Genomic DNA, 8,892 nt, shown 5'->3' with positions numbered 1-8,892 from the left:
AAGCTATGTGGAACCTTTGATGTCAAGAGTAAAAATGAGTCATTGAGCAACCTTCAAAGAGATTCACAGCGTTAATTCAAAAGTAGAAGCCAAGCTCCAATTCTACTTCCTGAGTCCCAGTAGAGTATGCCTGGTCATATTAAGAGAAATCTATTCCATTTATAAAGTAATATTTATTCAATAAAGAGTTTGAATGAGTATCTCTGCTCACATATTCAAGTGTAAATACTTGTTACAGGTTCACTACAGTTTTCAGGTTATCAGTTTTAGGATTCAACACATTCATCCATTCAACATGTAAGAACAATGAACGGACAAACGTTCTGCACAAAAAAATAATTAGTAGATTCCTCTTTTGATAATGTTAGCCAGGCAACTTGTTCAGCTTAGGAAATGAAGCAAAAAACTTAAATTTGCACCACTGACTGAGGTAAATGTTGGTGTCCAACCACCCCTTTTCTTTACGACTGGACAACACCGAGTCAGAAGGCGTCAACTTGGAAAGAAGTAGAGGAAGAGAAAGAGGCAAATTAGATGAGAGCGAGAGGGGAACTCTGTGTGAAGCGGACGGATTATTAGAAATGTGTGCAGTCATGTGGGAGAGCTACGGCTGGGTAAATGCAAGGACTGGTGTGTGTGTGTGAACGTACTCTTATCTTAATTAAGATTTCCATATCAATTTTGAGTTTATCCCAAAATTTAATCACATAATTATATTCACCTTGGCCTGTGTAGTGTGCGTGTGCCATTTGAGTTTATGTGGCATTTGTATGCATTTTATCTAAATCAGAAGTATGGGTGGGAGGTTGGGGGGTGGGGTCATTAAATATATTGCACATTTTCGAGATATGATTTATCCGGCGCAATGCGTTTCATTTCCTTGATTTCCTGGGCGCCTGTGCTTTGTATCCCCACTCGCCATCCAACCTTGTATTGTGGCCTTAAATCTCTGTGACCGCTTTCATCATTCTCTGCTCCCATGTCGACCCCCATGACTTGCACTTCCAGTGTCCCTTCTCCCGTGCCATCCCTCTCTTCCTCCTCCGTTTCGCTGCCGCTGCGGTTCAGCGGGCACATGAAGGCAAACCTCTGACCGCAATCTTTTACACCGCACCTGGTTGGCGCCAGACGCAACTAGACACGCAGTTATTATTTTTTTATTTATTTTTTTTATGGCTTCGAGGGACATTACATCGACTTACATTCACTTCCTGCAGACTTCCCCATAACTTAGAAATAACTTTTCCTTGCCTCACCTTAACCCTGTCGTTATTCTAACAACGGTGCTGTCAAAATATGAGCAAATGAACTCAAGTCGCCACGTTGCACCCACCCGCCGCTCTTGAGATTTATAGGCAATAAAAAGCCCAACTCTCCTCTTGCTTTTATGATTTTAACTCATCACCATTCCACTGAAAACAAATTACATTCCATTCATACATTGATTAGTTTTATTCAAATTGTTCCTATTTTTTTTTTTTAAATATTATATAGAATTTAATATCTACATAGTCTGTAGGGCCCTAAACAGTAACCTTGATTAAACTCATATTGTCAGTATTGTCACAATTCAGCACACACACAAAAAAGGTTGTCTACACTTGTCGCCATGGCAACCAATCCATTGAATGCACAGTGAAGCTTCGAGCCTTTAATCGGCACCGTGTTAATAATCAATAATCAATTATTCATTAAAGGTTTGAAAAAACCGGAGGATTAACCCTGTGCGAGCTTTTCAACGCACTTTCTGTAGGAATTATACTCTGCTATAGTGATTCTAAAAAAACGGAATCACTTAAATTATTAAAGTCATGAATTAAACTCGGGGGTTGGGGGGGGTAATGTAGTTGCTTAAAATTTCTCCATCTCTGCTGAGTCGATCTTTATTAATCTAGCAGCGACACAAAATTTGACTGATAAAGCTTTTTTTTTTTTTTTTTTATTCCATTTAAACAAATCTGATGAGAAACATGAAGTCTATTAAACTGAAGCAAAACTCACTGGGAGAAAAACAGCTAAAGTGTCCTTCAATTACCAGAGTCTGCATCACATCTTGGAATGTATTTCTGCACAGTCACGTCAGGAATCAAAGAACCTGACCAGTGTTCGTTTACTGATAACGCTGAGATCAAATACGGTTTCCAGGGAGCGGTTCACTTGCAGATGCTATAGCAAGAGAAGCAGGAGTCGTGAATAAAAAGATGATAGAGAGAATGAAAAGAAGAAAAAAAAAAAAAACATGCAGAAGTGTAGACAGGATCAATAAAGACATGTGTTTATTAGATTGAGGCGGGCTGTGACAAAGCCCGGCCCGGCAGTGGAACACTAGCGTGTAATCATGCACTGTTTTTTTCTCTCCCCGCGGAGCGCCCGGCTCGCTCACTCACGCCTCGAGACATAAAGAAGCATGCAGTAAACAGCCGTCAGTCTGGTTTGGGACTATTGACGGAGAGGAGAGGAGAGAGAGCGGGGAGCGGGGAGCGGCTGATTGGAGAAAAATGGTGGTGCAGGTGGACTGCGATAAAGAATTAAAGTTCCGGAGCCGGTTTGGAGGAGTAATGGCACGAATAGACTAAAATGCTGTGTTTCATTTAAAGTCTTACTTACCGTTCAAACCTGAGAGACAGTTTTACTATAGATGTACGATTAGTGGATGGCTACATTTGTTTGTTGATGTCCAGTCGTCATTAGCCTCGCTGGCAGTATTGATGTTTGTGATTATTCTTCAGCTAAATGCCCCATTTAAACACAGCCAAAGGGCCATTTGTAAAAACAAGGTTTTGGCACGCGTGCGTCTCACATTTTATTTGTGTAACGAACACAGCACATATCCTCCGTTGGTTATGATTGGTGACATTACCAAACGTAACCGAGCAGGAATGATAATATAAGAATCTGCTGATTGAGACAAATGAAGGCCGCACCGCACGACGTACAGTAACGATACATCACCGCCGGCAGCGGGCGTGTTGTTCCGAAGAGGATTGATGGAGAAAATAGGAGTGGAATTTGTCCTCTCCTTCATTACTATGCTTGCTCTCCACAGCAGTGCGCCAAACAATGTCTGAGTCAGAGTGAGTGAGCGATCCGAACGGCCCGGCCTCAGACCGACGGCGCATACACAAGCGTGTGCGAGCCGCCGCGACCTCCGACGTGTGCAGGCTGTCACCATCAACTCAGGGGGAGATACACAGAAGCAAATGTCATTAAACGCAGGAGAAACACAAAGGGAAAAGGATTTAACCTTTAGAGAACTGCTCTGTGTGTGTGTGTGTGTGTGTGTGTGTGTGTGTGTGTGTGTGTGTGTGTGTGTGTGTGTGTGTGTGTGTGTGTGTGTGTGTGTGTGTGTGTGTGTGTGTGTGTGTGTGTGTGTGTGTGTGTGTGTGTGTGTGTGTGTGTGTGTGTGTGTGTGTGTGTGTGTGTGTGTGTGTGTGTGTGTGTGTGTGTGTGTGTGTGTGTGTGTGTGTGTGTGTGTGTGTGTGTGTGTGTGTGTGTGTGTGTGTGTGGGCAGGTGCATGTAAGGTAACAGTGTGTCCTCGACTGTTTTCTAGAAGTTTCAAGTCACTGTTAACATTCACCCATAGTGGATCAAACTGAATCACAATGTGGAGCGTAATACCAAAGTACTTCTGTTTTCCCGCCCCTAACATTGATAAGTTAACTCTTAATACATGTGAAGCATCATCTAAAAACACATTTTGAAGACGAATACATACATGGTACAAATACATGGATTGTGTGAAAATAGATGGAAAAAAAAAATCCAGTGATACATTTAAAAAAACAAAACAAACACCATTCTAATACTACATAATTGACTAGGAATAGTCATCAAGGTACTAAATGACAGTTTTCTTTTAGCTTACTACAATTACCTTCCTCACAATTATACAACAAATCATTTTCCCATGTTTGGAACATTTTACCCGAGGGCAGCAAACTAAAGCCTCACTTCAAACAGATTTTCATTTTGTAACATTTTCTTCAGCTTTATATTTTTAGTCATAGCGATTTATTAATTTATCACCATGCTGTCAACTCGGGTACGTGCTTTTATATAGTCTCTGTCTGTTTCAGGGACGAGTTTGTTTGTTTGTTTATTTAAGTAAAGATAATGTTGCTCCTCTCTAGATTTCATGGAGATGCGTTAGTTTCAGGATTTTACATAAGCTCCTGTCCTGTGACAAATTAGGGCCCAACTAGTGACTCAAGTACAGTCAAAGTATAAAGATACACAGTTCACAGTGAAATGTACATTAAATGTCTTTAGCGGCCATGTCCCGGAAACTGGTGAATCGGTCCAATCGTGGCAGGACAATAAAGAAAGTTTGAGAAAAGGAACGCAAGGCTCCACTAAGACATTTCAAATAGAAGATTAGATAGATAGATTACAAATCAAATATTACAGGTTCAAACAACAAAAGGAACAAGACTAAAGTTATGAGAATCAACATCACTATGGTGATCTTCACTGATGATGGTTCCAACATCTGGACGGTAACCAAAAACATCACAGACATGGTCCAAGTGTTTGTTAACCGGTGACTGCCTTTGGTTAATCTCCCATAGATCTTCATCACAGATTACCAACAGGAAGGAACGGCACAACCGAACACTCCAAAGGACTGTGTGACAAGACAAACGCTATCTTGGAGCCCCAAGCGATTCGCGGGACAGGAACTGCGTCAAACTGGTATAAAATCACAAGAGTGTCATAGTTTTGTGGCTGGCCTTTGCTCCTCTTAGGACCGATGGGATGAACTCACTCAGATCAAATGTAAATAGTAAAATAAAGTTCCTATGAAAGGTCCACAGGGAGAAAGATCGATTATGTAAGGGTGCCAAGTTTCTCCAGTTGTAGAGTTAGTTAAGCACAGTTGGAGTATTTGATCTCGCACTTTACCATCATGCACTGCTCCCTTTATTCAATATGGCAGGGGCCTTATCAGGAGTCCCTCATTCAGCGAGCTAATTACCAGCTTCACCTACGAAAATGATAAGAATCAATAAGTTTTGCTCTTTCATCGTGCTCGTCGGTGAATTCCTGTGAACTGCTCACGCAGTGGGGGAGAAACCCCAGCAGAAAGTTTCCCATCTGTAGCCTGTCAGCAGAATGTGCATCCATTCAGGTTTGGTACTGAGCTCTACTCTGGATCGGTCCAGCGTCTGGCCTTTATTACAAAACGTGACGTGAACCCACGACACGGCCGTATTTGTGAGTTTTCCTGTCCTGTGTAGAGGAGGCTGTCCATCAACCCGCACAACTGCCCTGTGCAGCCGTGTCGGTGGAGATGTGTGCTTGTTTTCTGCCTTTTTGGCATGTCAAAGCTCGAGAGGACGGGAACGCCGGTAGAAAACGAAAGCCCCACGCAGAAACACCCACACGTGATGGCCTCGGTGGGTGCAGAACACAGATGAACAAGTTTCTGACATGCGGAGTGGAGCAAGCAAACACACCTGTTGCATAACTCTGGTTTCCTTTCGCCTGCACTCTCTTCAACCTCTAAAAAGGTGTTGTGTATTTGATGAGAATCAGAAGCTGGGAAAGCGAGAAACAATACTCCGGCACATTCTCACGATATGTGATAAACAGGTCCTTGATGAATACTTGATAAATTAATGAACCAGGGGTGCATGATAGTCGGCAAACATGTGATATGCAGCAATTTTATTGAGATAAAAACAAACACTTATGTGGATGGCAATGGTCTTTGTGCGCTCAGAGCAGTGCTTTTTCTCTTACCACCAATTTGGTTCAGTCTTTTGCAGTATACATAATGTACATGCTGATCTTGGGATAATGATAACCTTGTGATATATTGTGCAGCCGGGTGATTAAAAACTACCTAGTTATTTTGCAAAAAAAAAAAACTCTTGCATTATTTTCATTTCCCCCAGTAAAGACTCTCAGTTGCATCATTATCATCAACTTTGTGGAGGAAGATGCTCGATAATGTTGACGTTAGTATTGTTGAGATGAACTGCCCACATGCAGACAGGCTGTAACTGTAATCTAATGTTTTGAGCTGCCAATGCCTCACAGCTGTGGACAGAGACTGATGTTAGTTTTATTTACAGACATTTCCCCGTGGCTGTCAATATCAATGAGTTAATTAATGAATAATGAAGTTCTGCTTCAGGAACGAGGAGGCTGGTAACTTGGTAAGTAACTTTCTGACAGTGAGACGGCAACTTTTCTGCTGTTCTCATGTTTGACATAACAATTAGCATATTCTGAGAGACCTCCAGTAATTCTAATCTGATTTAAGTCAGTAACCTGCGATGATGCCAAAGGCCATAACGACATCGTTGATAAATGCTTTCTTGACACGGGAATGTTTGAAGAAGACCATTTTTGACGATTTAAGACTCCTTCTGCTGTGATTCTAGCCGCCTGTAGCTTCGGCACACAGAGGCGCTCCATTAGCTTTTTTCAATTAAAGCGGGCCCTATTCTTAGTGTGGCAATTTTCCTGCTACACTGCTGTCTAATTAAATTTTACTGACTACGGGGGGTCAACCCAAATCACCTCACCGCCTGCCAAGGTCAGCTGCTGTGTTCGCGTGAGCCGCGAGTCAGCCTCCCATGTATGACACGCACCCCACGAGCACACGCCGACACACGCCATGCGCACGCTTGCGTCTCCTGGCTGGCACATGACACGTCCGCCGGCGAAGTTGCCCTTTTGGCCCGCGCCCGCACACGTCTGCCTAAAATGTCTCATTGAATATTTAATAAAGGCGCAAATGTGGTGATGACAGAGACCGAGATAGGGGCCTGTAATTATTCCGAATCAACCGAGGCACCACAAGGGGCAGCGAGCTCCCCACGTCAATTTTCTACCCGCTGCTGTTGCTTCTCGCTCGCCCCTCCGACGAGCCCGTCTGTCTGCGGCTGACATTAAAAGCACATTGCGAGTCAGTATCTCTGAGTAAATTGTTGTAGTCATGAAGCCGGGTGTGTGGTGGAGCAATATTTAAATGACTGTGTCACCCTGCTGTTAGATGTGGAAGGCTGCCACGGCTTTGGCAAGGAGCACCTCTATGAATATGCAGAGCAGCGACGATGATGTGTAATTTACACGGAATTTGTGTGCGTGCGCGTGTGTGCGTTTGAGAGTGAAAGGGGCAGTGGAGGGGAACATTTTGCCGAAATGATCCCATTCTCCTAAATCCCTTTGCTAGAGAGCAGCTCATCTATACAGAGTGCTGCAGAGCTGAAAATAGACATATAGAGCTGCCCTGAATAAAAGATGACAGGACAGCACAGCGCCGCATCCCCACACCAACAAAAGCCATCCAAAGTGCGGGCGCACGCGCGCTCACCTGCACGTGCTAGCCTGCTAGCACTTAGCGTGTCCGCGCACGCGTTCAACACATCTCCAGTCGTCGTGTGCCCTTGAGCAGAGGGAGGTGGCAATGGGGGGGGTTGTGTTCCTCCTCACCCTCCCACATTGCTGGATGCACGCGAATACTGTATGTGTAAAAATAGACACGGATGTCTCAAAAAGCGTCTTTCATCCACATTTTCACGCATGAGTAATTCCCTTTCATCTCCAGCCAACCAATCGAGTGCAGTGACCTGGGAGAGGATAATGACGTTAATGGGGTAGGGTTGTTTTTACCCCCACCTCCGCCAACCCTTTTCTCCCGGTTAGAATTAAAAGCCACAAACACTGCTGGGAATTAAATCAATTGAATTATTTATTTCAGAGATATGTGAGCTCACACACAGCCGTGTGACTGGTGAGATTGAGTGCCAAAGGAAATTTCACCTTTTTTGTCCTTCCTGTGCCAGGAGTTTTTTCATGAAATGCCAGGAATGAGCTCAACACAGGCTCAATAAAAGTATAGGTTGTATGTTTTGTTACGTGGAATCCATCTGCGTTATTACTGGAGCATGTATGTATAAAAGGTGGCAATGCAGCAGTTTCTCTTGGTAACTGAATTGGAAGTATTCGGAAATACTTGATGACGAGACCACAAGAACTCTGAGAATTAAACATCTAGAACAGCAGAAAAAAAAAGAATTCTAAAAAAAAAAACAAAAAAAAAAAAAAAAAAAAAAAAAAAAACATCTAGAACACATACACAGCCAACTTGTTGTCGACCACACTGCCAACTGACAAAAAGCAGCACAAGGGGAGTCCGCTTCGGTGACTGCTGCTTCCTTTTGGGCTAATCGGTATGCTTTCCAATACAGAGGTTTAAATCCCCCAGTCCGCCCGCGTGCCAAGGAAAACAAAGCCTTCACCTAATAATGAATCCCAGCCCATATTTCACACCGCATTTTGATTTTGCGTATGCTATCCAGGCACAGAGTCACTGGCTGCGTTGAGGGATCGAGGGGGAGATTAGAGCCAAGGGACCCAACGAGAGCATGTGTTTGTTTACCGAGCACGAGTGAAGCAGGAAATCATCCACATGTTCATATGTATGTTTTCTCTCAGAAGCCCAATTCTGTGAGCAACTTATTTCCAAATTGCTGGCTGGAATTTCACTTTAGGTGCACTGAGAAACACGGCAAAGACTAAGGTTAGCATAAGGATTTGAAGCAACAGTGACAAATATCCTTTAAACCATCACGTCTGTATTTAAGCCAGCATGCTGTATGGCAACACCAGTGACCTTTGGCCCAGTGTCTATCTGCAGAGTCGAGGCATGCTCGTGCATCTGCGGTCCCAAAAGGTTTTCTTGCTTCCTGCTGAATGCCCAATCAGATGAGGTTGCCAGGCAACACATGCTCCTCCAGCCAAGTGACAAGCCTTTATGATGCTACGTCCTTAAATTATATGAATACTGTATAGCATACATGTTTATCTGAATTTGCGGAGAATCTTTTAAAGCAGGGATGTCAACAAGATGCCCGAGAGCCCAATCCAGCTCAATGGGA

Source organism: Lipophrys pholis (genome assembly GCF_963383615.2).
Source record: "Lipophrys pholis genome assembly, chromosome: 18".
In the NCBI taxonomy this organism is placed as follows: domain Eukaryota; kingdom Metazoa; phylum Chordata; class Actinopteri; order Blenniiformes; family Blenniidae; genus Lipophrys; species Lipophrys pholis.
This window is presented reverse-complemented; position numbering follows the sequence as displayed.